General features: G+C 37.3%; 1 protein-coding gene across 2 annotated transcripts in view; it reads left to right on the top strand.

Moving 5' to 3' along the window:
• LOC122813671 (zinc-binding protein A33-like) overlaps positions 1 to 27500 on the top strand; it is a 156483-nt gene that overhangs the window by 35952 nt on the left and 93031 nt on the right. The gene's annotated exons all lie outside the window — the stretch shown is intronic.

Genomic DNA, 27500 nt, shown 5'->3' with positions numbered 1-27500 from the left:
TGCCTGGCCACACATTATAAATGAGCATTGGGGATCATGATGCATGCACAATAAACAGAGAAGAACTGGCACAAATTTCCAGAAAATATTTTTAAGGTGGTACAAACTTGTGCATCACCTCAGGTAGGGACTCTTCTCCCACATCCCAATGAGTAAATACACTAATTCTGAGGTTGTATAAACTCGGGCTACTTAAAGACGTTCGACTTTTTCCGTTTAGGGGTCGCCACAGCGGAACTCCGGTCCACTCATGATTGGCAGTGGATTTTTACAGTGCCTAGTTGCCAGCCCGATGCCCAACCTTCAAAGAAGGCATGCCCATTCATGCTTGCACCTACCTCCATGTCTTTAACATCACTTGACCTCGGGGAGGACATGCAGACTCTACACAGAAGGTGCTCCAGCTGAGAATCGAACGGGAGAAACTCTTGCTGTGAGGCGACAACACTAACTGCTGCATCACTGTGGCCTACTTTATAAACTCAGGCAAAACAGCAAAATTAAAAAAAAAAAAATCATCTTTTCCCTTTTTTTCTGAGTTGTGTGACTTAACAGAACTCATCACAGCATGCACAACAAAATTAAGCTGATGTACTGTGACATCAGCAACATGACAAAGCGATAAGACTACAATCATTCATGTGTCCCCATACATCTGCAAGCAATATATAAGCAGACCATCTTTTCATGGTCAAATCTATGTGCTCTTCTTAATTTTCTTTTTATTAAACCTCATTAAAATTTATTGATGATGTTATATCTTATGCTTGGGCCATATTTATATAAGCCATTAAACCAAAAATATTGTTGCATACATATTTTCTGTATTTGCTTAAAAATGGATTGCTAAAACTTTTACTACTTAATTAGTACTGGCCATTTTGCCACTCTTCCAAGCCAGTTTAGACAAATTCATTTTCCATCAATATGCAAGACACAAAGCACACATATTGCTTGTGTACTGCAGGACCACATAGAAAGCTAATTCGTTAGCATTTTGTTTTATGGCTCCCGTCAAACATTGTGCAGATAGAAGGTAAGAGGCAGCAATTTTAATTTAAGCCACAAGGATACCAAAACAAGTACTGTTTGACGGCTATTCTTTAGCTGAAAAATGAAATATTTACTCTGGTTAGTGAGTAACTGTAATCATATGCCCTTGTTTGTACATATGATTACCTGCATCAATCTTGATTTTTTTAAGTAGTCTGCAGGCAAGTAATGAACAACTGTCTTCTTTTGCACAACTTCAATGCGACCATGTCATTCATTTTTTTTTAATGCAGGCTAGATGGTCAAATTATTTTAAATTATTCTTTGTGAGTATAAGGTAGTCAGTTTAAGGTTAGAGATTGTTAGAATTGCTGTTGCATTAGATATTAATTAAATTTAAGATAAATGTTATAAATAGAGTTAGGATTAGATTTAAATGTAATACTGGTGGGTGTGTTGTTCCTTGGTTGGTGTATGTGTTGAACTTTGTGCCCCATTAGAATCTGTGCTTGTAGTTATTGGGTTTTGTTTGTCAAATTCAGTTTTATTTTTTGTTGCTTTTTCAATATGTATTGTTAAAGATGCATTTTGTTTTTCATTATTTGGTGATAGATGAGATGACACTGTTGTATTTCATTTCATATGATTAAAAGGTCAAGTAGTCAGATTCTGTGTGGGCTACAATGGCCTACCATGACCGAGATTTCAAAAGAGTTGCTCTTGGTGTAAGTCTGCCCTAATTCCAAGAGAGTTGCTGTCAGTGTAAGTGACTTCTTTCAGTGTACGGCCTGTCTATAAACAGGCTTACACTTGATGCCACATTCCAAACACCTGCTCTTAGCCTATTTTCAGTATAAGTGTTAACTTACACTGAGAGCAAGTCTTTTGGAATCTGGCCCCATATGTGTGGACATTTTAACATAATAGCTGCTAGTAGGGATGGCTCATCATCTGGCTTCCAGTAATTCAGCTACATTATTTGACTAAATGACATAAACCAGAAAATACTATTATCCATGTTTCTTTAAAAATGTGGTATGTGTTCATAAAATTACAGTGACTCAGAATTTAGTCGATAGGACAGTGGACAGCAATTAATGTGTATATTATTATCTTATCATCATATTTTCTTCAGCTACATCAAACCACTTGAACCCTCCCACCTTTCTTTTATCTATTGTGTTATAGTAATGAGGGATCACAGGTTCAGACTAAGTGTGGGCAGAGAGCTGCATCCATCATTAGAGATACATTTACTGATCAGCAGAAACACAGTAATATTCGGAGAAACATGAAATCTTCTACTATAATTACAGTATACACACTTTTCCATTCGACAATAAATGCAGTTACTGTCCAAAATGGATGAATATAATACATGGCAACACTTTTACATTTTTTATCAATACCTTCTAGTATCCAGACACCAAAGAACCTGCCTGATCACCCCCTACACTTTCTTCTATTATCATGTCCTACTTTTTTTCTTACCACTAGTGGCTAAAGTAGTAGCCTTACTAGTGACCCATGACAATATGAAGGTTCTGCTATTGTTTTAACCCTGGATCCTCCCCTTCCAGTATGACCAGTGATCTCTACAAGGCTTACATAAACATTCTGTCTTATATGCTGACTTAAAAGGTGAGAACTTGGAATGTTGTAGTAGGGAATGTAAATGTATATGTTACCTTAAGAAGTACAGTAGCACAGTATCATGACCTGCACTAGGGGACAGTGCCCTTCCAACAAGTCTCACATCCTTCTGAATAAGGTTGTAGTCACTTCTTGCTGTGTCCGGCCTACTATCCACGTCTCCATCTTAATGGTGGCACCTGCAGTCAGGAATAAACCTAGTTGCCAACAAGATAACTTATATCACATAACACTTAATATGCAAATATAATCATGGTGGCATTTATAACAAGCTAAAGCACACGTGTTTATATATGACTCATATGTGTTTACCTGGTCAATTAACCATTTGCAGTGTTGACACATGTTATAGGCAAATCCTAAGCAATCAGTCTGCAGAGTAGAATGTCTCATCAGTAACTAAATAGTGGGTAAGGGTCTGAATCAAACCTTGTACCTTTTGCCTGTAAGCCAACCCCCTTCCCTTAAGTCAGTTCCTTTCCCCAAGTAATATTTTGGTAAATTTGGGGTAAGCTTGGCTAGCCTTAAATGGCTCTTGAGTTGATAGCCTAGTAACCAACTATGCAACTATGAACCTATGTGGTATGTGCCATATGGAGAATTACATTGTATCATTTAGTTCATATACAGGAACATGTTGTGACACAAGCTTTTCTTTATCTTCTTCTTCTTCTTTTTTTCTTTTTTTTTTTTTTTTTACATTTACTTTTCCATTCCTTGTTTGACAAAAAATGAACATTGGAATTAAAAGTTCTGTTTTATTATTTTTTTTTAATCAGGGCAAACTCCCACCCACCACTCTGCAGTTGACTGTTCTTCTATATATACTAACTTTTAGGTTGCATGTTGGTGCTAATGGTATATCCTGCCCCACACACACACACACACTCACATACATTCATGCAAGTAAAAAAGGTATTTTTCCTACTCCCTTGAAAACAATAACATAATAACATTTCACAAAAAAATACTTTTCAACTTTATAAGATCCAGGGATCAAGTCAGCCATTTAGGTTACAAATAGCAATCAGGGACTATTTACTGAATGTGCTAACTCTCCTTAATTACAAAAGGCAATTTGAGGTGTAATGCATACAGCTGTGGTGGTGCAGTGATAGTGTCGCCTCACAGCAAGAGGTTCTTCTGTTCGATTCTTGGCTGGAGTGCCTTCTGTGTGAAGTCTGCATATCCTCCCTGCGGTCAAGTGGCCTTGAAAAAAACATGTGTGAATGGGCATGCTTTTGCTGAAGTTGCAGTATTGCTTTTGTATATTTTCTCTTGCAGGAGATCTTGCTTTCGTTTTGCCACAGATGTGTCAGTCTTTCTTCCAAGGGAAAATACTACTTATGTACTGCTCACTGTCACTGCAGTTCTTTTAGCAGTAAGAATCATGAAACTAACTCACAAATGTATGAATGCTTCAACCCATGTATTTCAAAATGACACTAGCAACAAATTGTTTTCATTTTCCAAGAAAGATTGGTTTGCACTATCTGTTCCAGCAATATTTTATAGCATTATGTATGCAGCAAAAAATACATATTTTTTTAAATTACTTTCACCAAAGAACACAGAGGAGGAAAACATGCCATTTTTAATGTTCTCCATTAACAAATATTTTCAGTTTAAGAGCATGATGTTGGTTTATGTGTCACTGCATTATATGTTATAGTCTAAAAGGCACTGTACAAGAACTGATTTTACTTAAATGAAAGTGAAACAAAAAAGGAAGAGTGTTCAAAGAATGGCAGGTGGTAAATTTGCTGATGATTTATATGAAGATTTGTTGTGCAGTGCTTTTGTTTACTTAAAAATCCTGTAATTCTGGAATGTGTGCATAATTTCTACAAATTCTGTACTGATAAAAGCTTGAACAATGAAAAACCTCCCTCTTGTCCAGACTGTGGAGAAGAATTTCTAACAAAGTACACTGTCAACACTCTAAGTAAGCAGTTTGAAATAATAATGGCATTGTCTACTACAATGCCAAACGTGTGAGGAGGCATTGAAATTGTTTTGTCAGGAAAATGAAATCCCCCTAGGTTTTAGTATCATTTAAACACACAGGTCACTTCTTCCAAACCATGGAGGAAGCAATCAGCTAGCATCAGGTGAGTTAGAATGTAAGTAAATTCAGAACACATCTATGATTTTCTATCAAGTCTAAAACTCACATGTAATAAATACTATGCATTCAGTTGTCAAACATTTGAGAGGGAATTGCCTTTGAAAGACAGAAGTCAGTGTTAACCAGCTATACTTGCAATATTTTAATGCAAGTAACATCCTAAAATGTGTCACAGAATATTAACTGCTTTAACTTGATAGAAACTGCCATTTCAGTGAAAAAAAATCCATGTATACTGTCAGGAACTAACAATATTCCTGAGAAATTTTAGATTTAGCTCCATAATTTCTTTAACCCTCAAAGCAATATAAGTTACCAAAATGTTAAAGGGCACCCTGTTTAAAAAGGAGAAGTGTTGTATATACTACAGGAACTGAACCTATTATGATCATAATGACAGAAGGCATTGCTAACATGCAGACAAAGTGGATAGAGACATACCTGTCAGCTGTTCGGAATTTCACAGAATGTCCAGATTTTTACCTTAGATGTTTGATCTGGTCCTCATAAAATTTGAGGTTTTCTGGCAAATCATGGAGAATTAAGAAATGATAGACATTTGCGTTTCAGACTCCATATCCTTCAAAAGAATGTACTGTATTACAAAGCCTGTTATTCTATCAATTTATAAGTTTATAAGAGCAAAATTTTAAATTATTCCCTGACTTTGGGCTTTTTCCCCTCATTATTTTTGGCTTTTTCTAGAATTCTTATGCTAAGAGGTTAGTATATATTTAAGAAAAGAAACTATTCCTTTCTTAAATAATGGGCATAGTATAATGCCTGTTTACTGCCCTTCCGTGGGGATCATGGTATAATATGTGATAATTCACAGAATTATGTATTCTATACCATATGTTGAACTCCAGTATAACTTTTTAATTCATAAACAGGAATACACTGTGATAGTTTCCCATAACTTTTTTTTACATTTACTTTACCCATGCTTATGGCTAAATTTCACATTTCTGAATGTTCATCAAATCTGGTTTGACAGAAAATGCTAAATGAAAGTAAAAGTGACTGAAACTCAAAATGCAGACAATGAAGCTTGTGTTTTGTTATCAGGGCAACGTCCCACTCCATCATGATGCAAGCGAATACTCTGTACTTGATTCTTCTTACACACACACACACACACACACACACACACACACACACACACACACACACACACACAAACACTCACACACACACACACACACACACACACACTCACACACACACACACACACACACACACACACACACACACACACACACACACACACACACACACACACACACACAGGCAGCTTTAACTGTTGCCTAGAAAACATTGACATAGTAACATTCACCCAGAAAACTTTTAAGCCTTTTAGATTACAAATAACAACAGGTATCTTTTCTGCAATATATCAACTCTCCTTGCCTACCCAAAGCACTATGAGGTGCAATACATGCATTGCAAGCAGTTGCGTGTGCATGTGTTTCCACGTCTGTCAGGCAGCCCCTAGACTGGGGTTACTTTGTTTTCTTTAACAGAAACTCTCTCCTGAATAAAGTAGTTGTCCATCTATTGTTCACGCCACCTCTGCTCGGCTGACCTTTCAGCTTCCTATGAGCCAGACTGGATCTTTTTGTAGTCAGGAAACAAATACTATGCCAGTTTATTAACATTCCATTACAGTATAGCCGTTGCATATTTTCAGTTGCAGGAAAGCCTGCTCTCAGTTTTCCATGAATGTGTGCCAGAGTTCCCTCTTGTGAAAATGCAACTTCTGCACTCCTCACTGTCACTGCAATTCCTTGGGCAGTAAGAATTTTAAAACTGATGTACACATGGATACACTCTTTATCTCATAAATTTCAAGATGACAGCAACAAAAATAAGTAAATAAATAGATTAATTAAGAATTTTTTTTAAATGTATATTAGTTTCCACTGTTGTCTGCTGAGCAGTATTTTTCAAATGTAAGGTGGCAGAAGGGTCAGAATTTACAAATTATTTTCATTAGTGAAAAGAAGAAATGGAAACAGATGATACACTGTGGCAACCCCTAATGGGAACAGCCGAAAGAGAAGCAGAAGAGTTAACACTGCATAACAAAACAAGCTATTCTAATGTTCCCTTTAATGAACAGTATCGGTTTAAGAAAATGATTTTGGCTTACGAGTCATTGCATCATATGGCATGTTCCTACAAAGTATTGTGTAAGAACTGATTTAGGTAAATGAAACTGAAAACAAAAGGCAGAGTGATGAAAGAATGGCAGCTGGAAAATTATCTGATGATTTATATGAGGACTTATTGTGCCATGTTTGTTTTGATTTATTTAAAACTCTTGTACTTCTGAAATGTGGAACTTATTTCTGCAAACTCTGTATAGATAAGTTGAAAACTTTTGATACAAAAAATTAGCAGTAAATATTTACAGACACACACACAGGATTTATTAGTATGGGCACAAGGTGCACAAAAAGACGTACAGTCACTGAGCTGGAGTTGTTATTACCTTGTTAACCTGCTATGTGTGTCCGTGTGTCACGTTTGGCTGCTGGACTTTGTGGTATCAAAAGTATTTCAACTGATTCGCCCCTGGCCTGGTGGGTCTTTTTTTTTGTCTGTATAGATAAGTACTGGGACAGTGAGAAACCTCTCTGTTGTCCAGACTGCATAGAGGAATTTCTAGCAAAGAAGTGCACTGTCAACAGACTGTTAAGCAAGCAGGTAGAGAAAATATGGCATATTCTACTGGAATGCCAAGAGCATGAGGAGGAATTAAAGTTGTTTTATCAAGAAGTTGACAGTCCCATACATGCTATCTGTGTGGAAATACTGTACATTCAGATGTCACAGAACTAGGGGGATGATTCTCTTTGAAATAGAGAGGTCATTGTAATCCCAGCTATATTTTGCAATATGTTAATGTTAATGTTAATGTTAACGTTAATGAAAGCAGCATTACAAAATGTGTCAGAAATTCAGAACTGATTTGCTTACCATGATCAGGGTGGTGCAGTGGTGTTAACATTGTCACCTCACAGCAAGAGGTTCTGTGGTTTGATTCTTGGTTGGGGTGCCTTCTGTGTGGAGTCTGCATGTCCCCCTGTGTTTGTGTGGGTTTCCTCTGGGTACGCCGGTTTTCTCCACATTCCAAAGACATGCATCTGGAATGTTTCTTCCCAGGTCTCTGATTAACATAGGTTGTGTCCTGGTCAACAAATTGGGAACTTTTGGTTCCACCATTTTTTTAACTGTCTAAGCAGTGTAAATCATCAAAATATTTTAAAACATCATATTTAAACAGAGAGACGGGCTATATATTAGTGGAACTGAATCTGTGAAGATAATAATGACAAATGGCACGGGTAATGTACAGACACAGAGTGGATGAAATCATACCACTCAACTGTTCAGAATTTCACAGAATATTTATTTATTTTATTTTATTTTACATTTGTTAACTGGGAAAGTCCGACTGGATACATATCCATTTTCAGTGGAGGCCCGGGGAGAAAAGCTCCACACTGAAATTAATTTACACTACAAATTGTGGTTACAGAGAAGTATATAAACATTTAACAACATCAGTGACAAGTTATAGTCAAAATTGTGGTTACAGAAAAGTAAAAGCCACATTTTTACCTTAAAGTTGTGGTCTGCTTCTCTTAAAATTGGTAGTTTTCTGACAAATCATAGAGGATTAGAGTCACTAAATAATGATAACCATTTGAGTTTCAGACTCCATATCTTTGAAAAAAATGCATGCTAATACAGTAATAGAGCAATATTTAAAATCAGTCCCTGATTTTGGGCTTTTGTCCCCTCATTATTTTTCTGAAACACAGGCATCTGTATTCAGTAACACATCACAAATACATTTAGATGCAGACCTTACACATTTTGCATCACCACCATACCTCTCAACCACTTAATGCAATAAATCTTTACAAAGCCTAAAACAGAGGGGGACAAAGTCCCAAAAATAAGGACATATTTTAAACATTGCTCTTATAAACTTAGAAAGCTGCTGGAATATCAGAATTTGTTTTATCATCCATTTTCTAAAGGGAATGAAGTCTGAAACTCAAATATATGTCATTATTTAGTGACTTCAATCCTCCGTGATTTGCCCGAAAACCACAGATTTTTTGAGGAACAGAACAAATATTTGGGGCAAAAATCTAGACATTTTGTGAAAATCTGTACCACTGAGAGGTATGATCACCACTTCTTCAGTCACAGTTTTGATATCGTGATTAGAAGAGTTAACAATGAGAGCTGCCAAATACTGGAGGTTACACTTCCCTTATCCATGTCAAATCATATATTTTCTTTACCAATGTAGTATTACACCCAGGCAACCTTATTACAGGGAGCAACCATTTTCCTGTATGAGCCACCACATTTTACTTCCAAATTCTGTTTGAGTGTTGCAGAAATTCTCTTTCCTTTATTTAATGCCTTTCTCACAGCCCATTCTGCAACTACTCCCAGATTTCTCATTTTCTTTTATGTACCTTACGCTGAGGGAGACTTTCCTCTCCCATTTCTCTTTTTTTAACATCTTTCAGAAACTTTATAATGTCCTCAGCTAAGGGAAGGCCCATGCTCTTCCACTTCTTGATTAGAGCTTATTTTGGCCACCAACAAAATAACAACAACAAGAGCTTTCTGTGATCCCTTCTATCACAGATGGTTCACTGAACTCAAGCATATGCTTTCTATTTTCACTGCCTCTTCTTCTCCTGGTACTCCCCTCATTAACTGTATTTTATCTCTATTGTGGACCCTAGTTTTGGACATAAATAAAAATATGTAACCAGTGTACTTTATTTTTTTCCACACATATCCAGCACCTATCAGGACCTGTAACATTTTATGCAGTCCGACAAGCGTATAAAAATATGCATAGATACTTCCAGCAAAATATTCTAAATTTATTGAACTTCATCGTGATCCTACTGCTATTATACATTTCTCTCCATTTATCTTCTAGACTCTCACATCTTAGCTCATTTTCACATATCCTTCTTGTTTTAGATGTAGGGAGCCATTTATCCTTTAATAAGGCCTTACAGTGTCTGTTGATTATTCTCTTAGTGAGACCCATCCACTACCTCACCCCTGTGATGATATTGACTAGTTTTGGGTGAGGTTTGTTTTTCCTCTTCACTTCCTTGTCTAGCCCCTTATACTTCATTTATGATAGCACACTAATATTCCATCTCTCCATTAGCTCAACCCAAAGAATTATTCCCCTACCCCTGCTGTTTCCAGAAATGTAAGCTCTCCTTCTTATGGTTTCAGTTTATCAAACTTAGATCTTCTAACTGGAAAGGTGCTACCATTATTTCTACAGGCTGAATTTCAGATTTCCTTTCAGTCTAACATCTGTACCTTAGTATTTTCATGAGACTTGTGTTCATAGCTAGTACATTTGTAAGCCAACAGGTCTTGTCCACTATAGGTGTCCAGATTGTTAACTGCTTCATTAAAGGTCTATCTCTCCCACCATGATATTAGTATTCTCTTCCATCCGGCTGAATAATTTCTACACTGGAAACACTGTACAGCCAAAAAATTCAGAAAGGCGTGGAATGTCTAACCTCCCCCTTATCTAGCAGAAGTAACATTTCCTTCTAGGTAACCCTTGGATGTTTATCATCCCATACAAAGCTCATTACTGTTTTTTTTAAATGTTCCCAAAATGTACCACCTGGTTCATATAAGAAGGCATGAGGAGCATATAGCACTAATACTACCATTAACATTTTTACTATTTGAATCCACTGATATAAATCATAGATATGCGAGTTCCATCTTTTTTAAATTCTCATCAACTATTTTTCTAAATTCCTTCCAGGTATTCTTTGTGGAATCCTTCCCTCACTTTTTGATCCACATCCCTACATATTTTAACCAAAAATGTCACCACAGCTGAGGGTAACATTGTACTAGCTCCCACACTAGTGCTTAGTTACAAGTTAAAGCTTTCACTTTATCTATAATAATTTTATACCCTGAGATCTGGGTAAATTGCTTTATGATGCCCGATATTTTCTGGATAGCATCATCAGGATTAGAGATATATAAAACAATATCATGTCAAATAAAGCAGCCTCTCCTGTCTACCCCATCACCCCTCCACATGCACACACCTTGTATATTTGACTATATTGTCTTCTGAGCAAGTGGCTCCAAATATATCAAAAATAATAATGCAGAGAGAGATAGGACATCCCTGTCTAGTGCACCTTTGTATTTGAAAATCCTGGGACAGATGGACATTAATCTTTATCTGTGCTACAGAATTTGAATAGAGGGTTATCATTAGTGAGACCAAGTTATCTGGAAGGCTAACCCTAGTTAGCACCTCCCAAAGATAATCCTGATGCACATGATCAGATACCCTCTATGCATCAAGTCCTCACAGGACAAACTTCTCCCCTTTTCTTTCTACCTGTTTATGTATCAGCTTTGTTTTTGATGTAATCAAAGGTTTGTTTATCCTTTATAAGTCTGAAAGTCTCTCTGCTATGATTGCCATGAAAACTTTATAATAATGGTTCAGGATTGAGATAGTTCTGCAAGAACTCAACAAGTCTGGGTATACCCCATCTTTACAGATTACTGTTATAATTTCTTTTTCCATGAATACTTTATCTATTGACCTGTAAACATCTTGTTAAATAAGTTCTGCCATACAGGTGTTACCTTGTGCATGTATTTTTCCAGCACACCATAGGGATACCAGCTACTCCTTGGTTTTCCCTGTTGCCTGCTTAGGTAACTGCTCCTCTGGTTCTTCCTTTGTAATAGGCATACCCAACACTTTTTGCTCTTCATTCAACAACCTCTTAAACATCAGCCCTTCTAGGAGCATTTTTGTCTCCTGTTTCCAGTTCTGCTTCTTTGTCCTCCACACTCTATAGCAATGAGTGCTCACCCTAATCCTAAAGCTGCCCTTTCCCTCAACCCTAAACTTACATTTTACCTTCATAAAAACCTTTCCACAAAACTGCCACTATTCAGACAAATTACAGCCTAGTATTATGGGGAGTCTTAGTGTTAATATTGGGAGAAGAAATAATCTTTCTTTCTCAATATTATTTAATTCTATATTGCTTGTTTTCAATATTGTGTATGTCTGAACTTTTTTGTCAGTGTTTTCAATTCAACATTTGATTAGTTTGATAATATAACAATACAACCATCCCTATATAACACACATGCAGCAAGACACACACACACACACACACACACATGCACACACACACACACACACACACACACACACACACACACACACACACACACACACACACACACAATAATAATAATAACCTAGTGCAAATAGCAAATAGCAGTTTTTCCTATTGCCCAGTAAACTTTAACATAATAATAATATTCAGTGAAAAACTCTAACATGAGATCCACGACTAGGTCAGCCAGTTTGATTATAAATAACAAGAGGGTATGTTTTCTGCAATACATTAATTCTTCTTGCCCACTCAAGGCACTATCTGGTGCAATACACGCATTTGTTGGCAGATGTATGTGCACATGTTCCCACATGTCAGTGCACATTACAGACATGCTGTCATGCATCTCTGCACCAGAATTAATTTGATCTCCTGATCAGAAAGTGTTCCCAAGGAAAGCAACTATCAATCCACATTTCATTCCACTATTTCTCTGGCAGATCCACAAGTATCCTAGGTGCCTGACTGGGTCTCTGTATAATCAGGAATAAAAATATTGTACTATCCTTCAAAAGAATGTACTGCATTACAAAGATTGTTATTCTAGCAATTTATAAGTTTATAAGAGCAAAATTTTAAATTATTCCCTGACTTTGGGCTTTTTCCCCTCATTATTTTTGTTTTTTTCTAGAATTCTTATGCTAAGAGGTTAGTATAGCAATAGTGTGGGTAATGCTAAATTTACCCACGGTTGGCGTGGTTTGGTCCCGAGGGCGAAGCCCGAGGGACCAAACAAAGCCAACCGTGGTAAATTTAGCATTACCCACACCCAGAAGTGGGTTATTGCTATTATACCATGACATTATTTAAGAAAAGAAACTATTCCTTTTCTTAAATAATGGCATAGTATAATGCCTGTTTATTGCCCTTCCGCAGATGCCTGGCATCCGCTGGGTAGTTCTGATGTACCGCGCCTGCGCAGTACATCAGAGTTGTAGCAACGGAGAAAGCAAGATCTCCGTTGCTTTTTATGTTCGCTATGTTAAATGAGTTTAACATAGCGAGACAGTTTTAAAATAAGCAACGGACATCTCCGCTGTTTATTTTAACTGTCTCGCCATGTTAAACTCATTTAACATATGAGACATTCGAAAAAGCAACGGAGATCTTGCTTTCTCCTGTTTTAAATTGTTCGCTATAGTTAAATGGGTTTAACATAGCGATTAAAATAAGCAACGGAGATCTCCGTTGCTTATTTTAGCGTCTCGCCATGTTAAACCCATTTAACATAGCGAGATAGAGTTATACTAATGGAAAAAAGTCCGGGGGACCGGACCTTTTTCCATTAGTATAACTCGATTTACAACAGGCACGCTGGCCAATCAGCGTGCACGTTTTGGGGGGATCATGGTATAATATGTGATAATTCACAGAATTATGTATTCTATACCATATGTTGAACTCCAGTATAACTTTTTAATTCATAAACAGGAATACACTGTGATAGTTTCCCATAACCTTTTTTTTTACATTTACTTTATCCATGCTTATGGCTAAATTTCACATTTCTGAATGTTCATCAAATCTGGTTTGACAGAAAATGCTAAATGAAAGTAAAAGTGACTGAAACTCAAAATGCAGACAATGAAGCTTGTGTTTTGTTATCAGGGCAACGTCCCACTCCATCATGATGCAAGCAAATACTCTGTACTTGATTCTTCTTACACACACACACACACACACACAGACACACACACACACAGACACACACACACACACACACACACACACACACACACACACACACACACACACACACACACACACACACACACACACACACACACACACACACACACACAGACACAGACACAGACACACACACACACACACACACACACACACACACACACACACACACACACACACACACACACACACACACACACACACACACACACACACACACAGGCAGCTTTAACTGTTGCCTAGAAAACATTGACATAGTAACATTCACCCAGAAAACTTTTAAGCCTTTTAGATTACAAATAACAACAGGTATCTTTTCTGCAATATATTAACTCTCCTTGCCTACCCAAAGCACTATTAGGTGCAATACATGCATTGCAAGCAGTTGCATGTGCATGTGTTTCCACGTCTGTCAGGCAGCCCCTAGACTGGGGTTACTTTGTTTTCTTTAACAGAAACTCTCTCCTGAGAAAAGTAGTTGTCCATCTATTGTTCACGCCACCTCTGCTCGGCTGACCTTTCAGCTTCCTATGAGCCAGACTGGATCTTTTTGTAGTCAGGAAAAAAATACTATGCCAGCATTCTGTCCAGTTTATTAACATTCTATTAAAGTATAGCCGGTGCATATTTTCAGTTGCAGGAAAGCCTGCTCTCAGTTTTCCATGAATGTGTGCCAGAGTTCCCTCTTGTCAAAATGCAACTTCTGCACTGCTCACTGTCACTGCAATTCCTTGGGCAGTAAGAATTTTAAAACTGATGAACACATGGATACACTCTTTATCTCATAAATTTCAAGATGACAGCAACAAAAATAAGTAAATAAATAGATTAATTAATAATTTTTTTAAAATGTATATTAGTTTCCACTGTTGTCTGCTGAGCAGCATTTTTCAAATGTAAGGTGGCAGAAGGGTCAGAATTTACAAATTATTTTCATTAGTGAAAGGAAGAAATGGAAGAAGATGATACACTGTGGCAACCCCTAATGGGAACAGCCGAAAGAGAAGCAGAAGAGTTAACACTGCATAACAAAACAAGCTATTCTAATGTTCCCTTTAATGAACAGTATCGGTTTAAGAAAATGATTTTGGCTTACGAGTCATTGTATCATATGGCATGTTCCTACAAAGTATTGTGTAAGAACTGATTTAGGTAAATGAAACTGAAAACAAAAGGCAGAGTGATGGAAGAATGGCAGCTGGAAAATTATCTGATGATTTATATGAGGAATTATTGTGCCGTGTTTGTTTTGATTTATTTAAAACTCTTGTACTTCTGAAATGCAGAACTTATTTCTGCAAACTCTGTATAGATAAGTTGAAAAACTTTTGATAATATTAGCCAGTTCAGCAGGTGACACACCAGGATTAGAACAGGCACAAGGTTGCAAATAAAGTACAAACTGACTCAGTCAGTTTGTACTTTATTTGCAACCTTGTGCCTGTTCTAATAAATCCTGGTGTGTGTCACCTTCGTGGTTTGGCTGCTGGACTTTGTGGTATCAAAAGTTTTTCAACTGATTCTGCCCTGGTGGGTGTTACTACTTTTCTTTGTCTGTATAGATAAGTGCTGGGACAGTGAGAAACCTCTCTGTTGTCCAGACTGCAGAGAGGAATTTCTAGCAAAGAAGTGCACTGTCAACAGACTGTTAAGCAAGCAGGTAGAGAAAATATGGCATATTCTACTGGAATGCCAAGAGCACGAGGGGGAATTAAAGTTGTTTTATCAAGAAGTTGACAGTCCCATACATGCTATCTGTGTGGAAATACTGTACATTCAGATGTCACAGAACTAGGGAGATGATTATCTTTGAAATAGAGAGGTCGTTGTAATCCCAGCTATATTTTGCAATATGTTAATGTTAATGTTAATGTTAATGTTAATGTTAATGAAAGCAGCATTACAAAATGTGTCAGAAATTCAGAACTGATTTGCTTACCATGATCAGGGTGGTGCAGTGGTGTTAACATTGTCACCTCACAGCAAGAGGTTCTGTGGTTTGATTCTTGGTTGGGGTGCCTTCTGTGTGGAGTCTGCATGTCCCCCTGTGTTTGCGTGGGTTTCCTCTGGGTACACCGGTTTTCTCCACATTCCAAAGACATGCATCTGGAATGTTTCTTCCCAGGTCTCTGCTTAACATAGGCTGTGTCCTGGTCAACAAATTGGGAACTTTTGGTTCCACCATTTTTTTAACTGTCTAAGCAGTGTAAATCATCAAAATATTTTAAAACATCATATTTAAACAGAGAGACGGGCTATATATTAGTGGAACTGAATCTGTGAAGATAATAATGACAAATGGCACGGGTAATGTACAGACACAGAGTGGATGAAATCATACCACTCAACTGTTCAGAATTTCACAGAATATTTATTTATTTTATTTTATTTTACATTTGTTAACTGGGAAAGTCCGACTGGATACATATCCATTTTCAGTGGAGGCCCGGGGAGAAAAGCTCCACACTGAAATTAATTTACACTACAAATTGTGGTTACAGAGAAGTATATAAACATTTAACAACATCAGTGACAAGTTATAGTCAAAATTGTGGTTACAGAAAAGTAAAAGCCACATTTTTACCTTAACGTTGTGGTCTGCTTCTCTTAAAATTGGTAGTTTTCTGACAAATCATAGATGATTAGAGTCACTAAATAATGCTAACCCTAGTTAGCACCTCCCAAAGATAATCCCGATGCACGATTAAATACCCTCTATGCATTACGTCCTCACAGGACAAACTTCTCCCCTTTTCTTTCTACCTGTTTATGTATCAACTTTGTTTTTGATGTAATCAAAGGTTTGTTTATCCTTTATAAGTCTGAAAGTCTCTCTGCTATGATTGCCATGAAAACTTTATAATAATGGTTCAGGATTGAGATAGTTCTGCAAGAACTCAACAAGTCTGGGTATACCCCATCTTTACAGATTACTGTTATAATTTCTTTTTCCATGAATACTTTATCTATTGACCTGTAAACATCTTGTTAAATAAGTTCTGCCATACAGTTATTATCTTGTGCATGTATTTTTCCAACACGCCATAGGGATACCAGCTACTCCTTGGTTTTCCCTGTTGCCTGCTTAGGTAACTGCTCCTCTGGTTCTTCCTTTGTAATAGGCATACCCAACATTTTTTGCTCTTCATTTTACAACCTCTTAAACATCAGCCCTTCTAGGATCATTTTGGTCTCCTGTTTCCAGTTCTCCTTCTTTGTCCTCCACACTCTTTAGCAATGAGTGCTCACCCTAATCCTAAAGCTGCCCTTTCCCTCAACCCTAAACTTACATCTTACCTTCATAAAAACCTTTCCACAAAACTGCCACTATTCAGACAAATTACAGCCTAGTATTATGGGGAGTTTTAGTGTTAATATTGGGAGAAGAAATAATCTTTCTTTCTCAATATTATTTCATTCTATATTGCTTGTTTTCAATATTGTGTATGTCTGAACTTTTTTGTCAGTGTTTTCAATTCAACATTAGATTAGTTTGATAATATACAATACAACCATCCTAACACACATGCGCACACACACACACACACACACACACACACACACACACACACACACAGACACACACACACAGACACACACACACACACACACACACACACACACACACACACACACACACACACACACACACACACAATCCTAGTGCAAATAGCAAATAGCAGTTTTTCCTATTGCCCAGAAAACTTTAACATAATAATAATATTCAGTGAAAAACTCTAGATCCAGGGACTAGGTCAGCCAGTTTGATTATAAATAACAAGAGGGTATGTTTTCTGCAATACATTCATTCTTCTTGTCTACTCAAGGCACTATCTGGTGCAGATGTATGTGCACATGTTCCCACGTCAGTGCACATTACAGACATGCTGTCATGCATCTCTGAACCAGAATTAATTTGATCTCCTGATCAGAAAGTGTCCCCAAGGAAAGCAACTATCAATCCACATTTCATTCTACTATTTCTCTGGCAGATCCACAAGTATCCTAGGTGCCTGACTGGGTCTCTGAATAATCAGGAATAAAAATATTGTGCTATCATTCAAAATAATTCATCAACATTTTATTGCAGTATTGCTGTTGCATATTTCACTTGTAGGAGAACTTGCTTTCAGTTTGTCACAGATGTGTGCCAGTCTACTTACTGAAGTTCTTTTGGTAGTAAAACATTTAAATCTTCTTTACAGATGTAATCACACTTCGTCCCATACATTTTAAGAAGACAGTAACAATAATATTGTGTTAATTTTTAAAAAAATATATTAACATGTACTGTTGTCTGCTGAGCAATGTTTTTCTAGTATTGCGTATGCAACCAAAAAAGAAACTTGGTCAGATTCATTAACAGTTATACTAAGTATGGCTGTTGTGTTGTTGGAGTGCCACTCACATGATATCACACTACTTAGCATTTATTAAACAACTTTGCACATAGTGTAGACCCTCAAAACAAAAGGAAATAGAATATGCCAATGAAAGTGTAAAGAGTTGAATTACATGCTAACTAACCAATTCAACATGGCAGAGCTATTCAAGAAGCTATAAAGCAATCATTTAAACTCTGTAGCCATTTGCCATGAAATCCAAAACTCTTTAGATTGCAGCCATGATTACACTTAGAAAAAACATGTTAGGATGTACTGCTGCTATTAGAAAGCTGATTTGCAGCAGGCTTTAATTAAAGTTTCTGATGTTGCTAAACCACTGCAAAGAAGAAGAAGAAGAATGTTTGACATAGCATGGACTGCATGACACAGAAAATAGTACATCAAAAATGGGTAGACAGGGAAACAGTATAGTAAATATGCAACTTCTTCCTCCCTCATCTGTGGGCCAATGAAAGCGTGGAATGTGTTTGAAAAAAAAACTAATTTAGTCCCACATACAAGTAATTATACGCCCCTAAGATGTGACATCTGTCCTGTGTACAGTAATGTCAGTAATATTGTATGACTGTGATGTCTGCAGTATCTACCTATGGACTTTGCAAAATAATGCGCATCAAGCATTGTACATTCCCACACTTATATGGAACTGTAACTACATTAAAAATGTGCAAAGGTCAGTGCACAATCATCCAGCGTTGACACAGGATTGTGGTAGAGGAGAATACAAGAGGGTGAGCCTAACACCAAAGAAGTGAATGTGAATCATTGAATTGTATTGCCTACCTGAAAGTTCTGCAATTCACCCACTGCTGTTGCCCTCCATATCAGAACCAACATCATTGTACTAAACAATTAAAAAAAACAGCTTTGTATTAGTACACTGAAGCAACTACTGCATCCTCAAATAAAAAGCAAGTGTACAGGCCATGTAAGGAGGCTGTGTAACGAAGTAGTACATTGCAGCATTAACCAAAGCAATATACACATTTTCATTATAAATGGGTGAAATTGTTCTTGGATGTGCACATGTGTAGAGGGCAATCATTTATATATCACAGGCCTAACACATTTGTGAGCTACAAATGTTTGCCCTTGCCAGAAAGTGATATAACACTCTTCTGAAACAACTTGCCAGATGGCATAGAAAATGTTCCATAATGCCCTGTTACATTCTTCACAATCTTCTGTAATGTAACAGATACATTATTTCATATGTATACCTATGCCACCATCAAGAGACAAACAATGGATAAACTAAGCTATTGGTGTATTGTGAAATGCAGTCCATCACTAAGGATGAAATGCAGCATTTTGTAAAATAAATAAATAAATAAAAGTAATTTACCTATTCATTAAGTTAGTTGTGACACTGAGAATGTGTTTTGCAAGCAATTAGTAGCATACAGCTCTCTGAATAAATAGTCTCTCCTACCACTATACATATTTCCTTGCCTACACAATTCCTTTGTTATAGTGCAGATTCAGCTCCATGAGTACTGTGAGTATGCAAATGAGATGTGAACTCATTAGCATTCATGAATTCCAAAATCTGCAAATTTGCAAAATTCTAAGGAAGTATATTACACATAGAAACAAATATCAACTACAAGCCAAAGCACATAGAAATCTTGTTAGAGAAGCATAGATATTTGAAGGATGTTCACAAAATAAAGAGAAGCAAAAAGGTGCAGTGTTCAGATATTTTATTTTAAATTTTGGAAGGAAATATTTTCTGCCCTGCTACCAGTATCATAGCCATCTACGCATCTAACTGCAAATTAAGCAGGACAAAATTCAGGATTTTTTTTCTGTTGTGCCTGTAATGTTGTTTGATTCCATGTCATATATTGAGCATAGTTAATCTCTTTTTATCTTTACAGTATACTTTGTGTCACACATAGGGATACAAATTTGAACTGTGTGTTGTAAAAGGCTTGGTGTACTGGGCTTCTAATCCTGACATGGCAGTGTTAATGTGAACATAATGATGATTAATGGGCATATATTCATGCTGAAACACAACCGAGTTGAGGAAATATCAAAAGTGAACATTTTAACTACTTGTTTCATAATGTTTCCTTAATTACAGTTACTTTTTTCTCTTCCTCATTTGTGTGTTGTTTGGCATCACAGTCCCCAGCAGTAAACTGCAGTTCAGTGACTAAGGAAAAAAGTGAAAAGCTTAATTTAGGCTGCATTCTGTAGCACAAATGAGCCTGGTAATGATGCACAGATATCAGCAGTCTGTACAATACACAGTGAAGAAAATGCACCTCTCATGTAACTTTTTCTATGGCATAAATGCAATGATCTTAGAGAAACAAAACAGCTAAAGCAGGGTTCAAATCCAGTGAAGTAATAATTTTAAAGCAGGGGATCTGGATACATATTTACACACATTTTATGATATCATTGTGTTGCTGTTTCAAAATCAACTCTTCCCACAGTTGATAACAGCACGTGAGCCTGTTGTATGGCCCTTTTAACATTATTTGCCACTACCTATAGCCCTGATGATGTGTGCAGGGAATTAAAGTTCAGATGTGTCAAAGAGATATGAGAAAGATGTGTGTCACTAAATGCACTTCTTCTTCTGGTTATTGCTATGTATACAATATGCTTGCATTAACTTTCCCTTTCAGCTTTTTTTCTCAGCCAGTTTTTCTCACACAACTTTTGCATTTGCTAATCACCTGGCAGCATGCAAACTAGGTTCCTTTCCTAAAGAAAAAAGTAAGCAATTTAATTTAGGCTATATTTAGTAGTGCAAACAAGCCTGGCAGTAGTGTACAGCTGTCAGCAGTCTGGATAGTATTTAGTGAATGATAATTATCCATGTGGCAGAAGGCAGAACTTGTGTTAATTGAAAAAGAAATACAGGGGATTCATGGTCTGAATCCAGCTAATTAGTAAATTTACAGAGGGTGGTCAGAATACATATTTACACATGTTTTGTAATAGTGTGCAATAGTTTATAATTCAATTATTCTCAGTATTACTAATGTGAGCTGTCAGTAAACTTTCATATTTTTGTCATTAAGTACATTTATGTTGAACTGATGAGATGTAAGAAGGATGAAAGTGTCACTTGACTACACTTCTTTCTCTGATCATTGCTAGATATACCCATTGATTGAACTCATTCTACTGGCAACTTTTTCCTCTTTCATATTTTTTATAATGCATTTGTATTTGCTCTCCATTCAGTAGTGTGCAAACATGTTTTACAGTATAAGGAAAAAAGTGATAGATTAAATATAGACTGCCTTTTATACTACAAACAAGCCTGGCAGTGGTGCATGACCAGCAGCATTCTGGATAGCACTCTGGATAGCACTCAGTGAAAACTTCAACCTGCCAGGTAACTTTCCCTGTGGCACAAGGTCTAAGTGCAGTAATCTTAAAGAATGGTGATAGCTGATGCAGTGTTCAAATCTAGTTGTCCATTACTTTTACAGAGGGGATTATAATGCCATTTGTCACAATATTTGATTATAAATGTCACTGTAAATGCACATGAGTATCATAGCCATGTGAATTTCAAAAAATCTATTGTTACTGCTTGCTGTTGAAATCCAATGTAATGTGAGTAAATTATGTAAAACATGACACTGATGATTTTGCAATGTATAGTGCACATGCATAGGTATGATGTGCACAATATATTTGTTGTAATTATTGTGTTATATATCATAGCTATGTGTTTATAACAGTATGTGTTATGAAGGATGTTTGTAATGTAACCCACCATTTTGTTACTCGGGTTATGTAACTGCATGCATCTGGGATATATTTACAAATGCAATCAATGCCTTTCACATAGAAATACAATTCCATGACTAAGTAAGGTTAGGTCATAGACATACAGGCATTTCTTAAGTAGATTTACAGGCAGTCTTAAAATACTATGCCTGTAATTAGGACATTAATAAAGAAGTTATCTTGTGGCATTCACAGTTAATTAACAAAAATTAACATTTTACCTTTTTTCTTATCTTGGGTTTGATTCCCATATGGTATTACTCAATCTTACCAGTGGCAAGCTCCCAATATGCCAAAAAGTCACAAGTCATAACAATTCAGACCCATATTTTTGGCTTGACTGCTGCAGAGATGGCTAGCAAAGGTAGAGATGTTGTGCCATTTAGAACACAAAGGGAGGTGTTGAGGAGTTCAGTATTTTTGAGGCAGTCCTCAGGAAGATCTACCACTGGAGGCTACTGCATAGAATATTCCCAGTCTCAGTGTAAAGATGAGGCTTAGAATATCATGGCCAAGGCTTTCTGCTGTGTAACTGGAGATCAGTGTCATCACCACTACAGTAACATGAAGTGGTAAATGAGGAATCTATATAGCTGATGAGAGGATGAATTTAAAATTGCAAATACCCCTCAGTTGTGTAGCATACTGACCTGCAACTTCTCGATGATATGGTTTTAATTAGCCAACACAGCTATTCACTATGCCTTCATATATACTAATGTGTTAGTATATCTGTATTATATACTCCTATCATTATCTCCTTACCACTTCCCATTACTTTTGTGCCATCCAATAAACTTCTTTGATTCACAACTATTTCCCTAAGCCATATTCCCACCAACAATAACATGCTTGGTCCCACATGTATTTCATAATACATCTCTAGCATACATATAAGGATTGACTAAACTCAACTGTCATGACAAATGTGTAAATCTTGACAACTGGAACATGACCATAACACATATCTTCTGTATTTCACCAGATTCACACACAGTTGTAGGTGTATAATGTGTCTTTGTGCAAAAGTCAGCACAAAGCACCATAGACTACTGCTAATTCCTTTTCTAAGTTCAGTACCTCAAGATATGATTATGCTTGCACTAATACTTTGCCATCACCTGCACAAATTAACATGACAGCACTGTGCCTCAGGCAGAGATTAAAAAAATGTACAACAAATAATTATTTGTTTGTTTAGGTTGCACAACATCTGCATGTCTGTACTGAATTTTGACTACAAGTTATCTGGATTTCAGTAAATGAGGTTAACTCAATTAATTCAGTCTGTTAATATATGTTGGCACTCCAATGGTAATACTACATAATCCATTACTGTTATTCTGTAATACCCTATCCTATTTAGGATATTTTTTCTTACTGTACAGCTGCATCCGAGATTGCAGAAAAGTGTGAGTTGCATCAGTTCTGATTACATCACATCAGAGAGCCACAGGGTAGTGTTTATCTGTTCTGATAACAAGGTACAGATGTGTTTTTAGTTTATTTCTGTATATCATCTTGAGAAGGCATGCGTTAACTTTAATATCAAGCTGGCATGTCTGCTCCAACAGCACTTGATTATTGTATTAGACAATGAGTACATCAGATAATTGTTTGGGGGTTCAATACCCACAAACATATTTGAATTTTTTACAGGCAATATTTTTTTAAGAAATTTTAACTTCAATACTATATGGCATTAACACTTCAATATTTGAAAATGCAGTTATTACCTCAGAAAGTAGATATCTGATAGGGCACAGTAAAATACATGATTCTATGAGTAATAAGATACTATTGTGATTGATCTATTGTATGACACATTATGCCTTCCCATCATATCTGTAGGTGGTCAGGATGTACTTATGTATTTCTTATATTGTTGTATGTACTGAAATAATTTCTGAAAACAAAATGACCATCTGCATAAGGAAGTATACCGACCACTTAGGTTTTGTCTGCCATACATCTACAGATAGTTGCACCACCACCACCACAAGCAGCACAGATACCCACCACATTTGGGTCACAAACTGTCAATGTTGCCTCAACAAATCCTACCCTATGTGCTCCAACTCTACCAGGCAGCTCTTCCCTGGCTGCTGGTGCAGTGGTACCCTCTAGGAGTAGTGCTCACCAAGCAAGAGCTGTCAAGGCTGGTGGAGGTCATGATGGAGAGAGGTTTTGGTGCCCAAATCAGCAGGGTTGAAAAGGTCCTGCTTTGTATTGCCAAAATGATGCCACATCTGGCACTGACCCAGACACTGACACAGGTGACAGTGATTACAGTTCTGAGGTTGAGGACTAGATTCTCATTGTTCTCAAGCTGGATGTGGATGCTTCTCCAAGGTCCATATCTATCCTTAAGCATGGTGTCTCCCAAACATTTGTGTTCATCACCATCCCTGCCTGTCTTGTATGCCCTGTAAGTCTGTGCCTGCTCCTTAACCAGCCCAAACCAACTTGCTCTCATTGCTAAGCACTTTCCCCAACATTCCTTGCTTTTTAAATTTTCAGAAAATGGATACCTGTCCCACAAACAAATATGCCCCATACATAGCTCTCCACTTTACTTATGTGTCTTCTTGGCATACTTGATTTGACCCAATTATCTATACAACATTATTCTGTTCTTCAAACTCAAACAACTGGACATGATGGCAAATGACCAAAAATAAATAAAAAAGCATCCTCAGAAAAAAAAAACAGCAGAGACATTCCCCTGGATTCATGAATTTCCATGCAAGAATAAGGCTATTCTTGCACTGAGTGGTTCATGTCCATTTAGGATAGCAGCGTTCCTTGCATATGCATGAAGGTGCGCTGCTATCTAAACTAAATGGATACGAACCAGGATCGAGTGCAGGGGGTGTGTGTCAGCAGTCCCAGCACCTGAAACACACCCCTTTGCTCTGAATGTGCAGTAAGGCACTTTCTGACATGAATGAGTGTCAAACTATATAATATTAGAGCCTGATTCTAATATTATATAGTAAACGAGTGTCTGCAGACACTGAAATGTAAATAGCTAACATTTCAGTGTCCACGGACACTGAAAAAATAGCACAAACACCTATAGAAGGCAGCAGCCTTCAAGTGTACACCCCCAAATGTATGCACTCTTGCCCTACATGCATGGAAGCAGTAGGGCAAGAGGAAAGGAATAAAAAATAAAAAAAATGTAATAATATTTTTTTTCATAAATTAAATCTGAAGTTTAAATGCCATGCAGCTTGTTTGCATGGTGCACCGCTATGCTTAGCCTGGTTGAAATCCTGAAAATCTTAGACAAGTGCTACTGTGATAACAAACCTCATCAAGCTGCTGTAGTGTAGTGTAGTGGTATTGCTATGGTATAGTATATAGAACATGCTCGGTTTGATTCCCCCCTCTGGCAAGCTATTTAATAAACTTTAAAGGAACGTGAATGATAGATGTCAATAATATGGCTCACGTATAGCACAGTAGGGGTAGGAATATGTAAAATATAAATGTACAAAACAATTTATAACTTTAATGAAAAAATAGATTTAAACAATGCTTTGATAGTGTAAGCATTGCTTACCTGCAATCAGCTCTGCTTAGCTGATGTAAGCATTGCTATGAGGATTTGTGTAGACCTAAGCATAGTGCAGCATATTAAAACTGGCCATTCAAGAAAAAGTGCGGGAAAACTGCCCTATTTAAACCACACAGGTGGGAATACAGCCATAACCATTTGGGATTGCACACAGCAGGACCAAAATGGTTAGCAATGGAGAAGGTGTGGACTTCCGTGCACAACGTTAGGGCATCCAGGAGTCCAGGGTCATGGTTGGGCTCCTAATTAAAAAACATGATGGCAGGCTGCTGCAGGGCCAGTACCAGGGCTCACAGTACAAAGCAAAGACCTGGGACCAGCTTGCACATGATCTCACCAGTGCCACTGGCATACCTCAGACTGTTGAGCAGGTACGTCATCACCATAACAACCTGAAGTAAAGGAGGGGTGCACTCTTGGACCAGTGGATCCAAGAAGCCCGAGCGGAGGATGTCCCACCTGTGTGTAAGTATGCAGTCTTATGTATGGAAAAAATTCAACTTGTGACTGTGCAGGTGTGATTAATGTGTGAGGTCTCCCCATACAGCTGCTGCAGAGAGGTCCCATAATGTGCAGGCTCATGCCCAGCGACTGGCCCTGCTGCATCGGGAGTATGGTGAGTACAGAATACCCCCTACTGTTAACAGTAAGAAATCAAAATTATAGTAATGGTAGTACTGCCTGTATATATATCACTGTACTGTAAAAGTCAGGAATAAATGCCTGTGTCAGGCTGCCAGTGTTACAATGGAGTATTCACAGCTGCTGTGTAATACAGATATCATTAGCAAACAAGGTGCAATATGCAGGAGAGGAATATTATAATATGTATGAGTGTGTCTGAGTGAACTTACCAAGAAAGTGCCATGTCAGGGCTACTGTAACAGTTAGAAATGAAAAGCATTCCCCTGTGCAGATCATGCAGGAATAGTATTTGTGGAGTTCTGAGTCGTACACAGATATGTATGTCAAAACTAATAAAGGTGATTCCCAAACACTGGTGTGTGTCATCTCACTTGTACCTGATAAATATAAACGTGTATGTCCTGCAGAATGCATTAACTGAGGTGAACTGATTTAGCACTGCTTGTATGCATACTTTAGAATGGGCATGTCAAATAACTGGAAAAAAAGCAACAGTACATATTCCCATCAGAATGTGTTTTACTTGTTTGTCTGCCAGCATTGTCCTGTGTTAACCTTTTAATTTCAGCTGTATGTAGCTGTGAATGTACTGAGAAATGTGTAAGGCTAACAGGTGCAGACCTAAAACCTACACTGTATACTCAGAAATCTAAATTGCAGTATGTAGTTGTAAAACAGTCAAATGTGCAGTCCAGCTAATGTGCACATGTTTCACAGACAGTGACACCAATGTCTGTTGCATATGCATAAATTGTACTGAAAATGGGAAACAAATAATACATGTGATAATAAAAGTATTGTGCACAAAAATATGTACTAGAAATGTCACAAGCAACACACAACACTTCCCCAGTAGCTCAGTCTGATAAGGACTAGGCCTGTAGTACAGTTTTGCACACACAGCATGGTTCAAATCCAGAGACCGCCAGTAACATCTCAGTCTGGTTCTACAGTTTTAAACTGCAATCTGAATAGAAAAAATAATGTATTGCAACACATGCTTTTTCCATACAGGGCACACAGGTAAAGCAATCTGAATAGAAATACTAGTATGATGTGTATAACTATAAAGGTGTACAACTGCTGTGTTGACCAGCCCCAGTCCTACAAATAGATGCAAGCTAGACATCCACAGTCTGGCCCAGACAAGCCCCTCAAGTGTCACGCTGTCACGGATAGTTTCCCCAGTTGACAAGAAACCTGCACACAGAGAATGTCCCAGTAGATATATGTGAAAGACACAACCCACACTCCAGGGCCTGCAACTAATATGAGAATCTGAAATATGTGTAGAAACAGCAATGCAATGTGGACACAGTTCATCTTGACAGGCCCACAGGTAAAGAAATTGGTATAGAAACAGGTCTGATGTGTATAACTAAAATAAGGGTAT

This window comes from Protopterus annectens, chromosome 10.part0 (assembly GCF_019279795.1).
Source record: "Protopterus annectens isolate FY-2018-M chromosome 10.part0, PAN1.0, whole genome shotgun sequence".
Taxonomy (NCBI): domain Eukaryota; kingdom Metazoa; phylum Chordata; order Ceratodontiformes; family Protopteridae; genus Protopterus; species Protopterus annectens.
The sequence above is the reverse complement of the archived record's forward strand: the minus strand, read 5'-3'. Positions and strand labels throughout refer to the sequence as shown.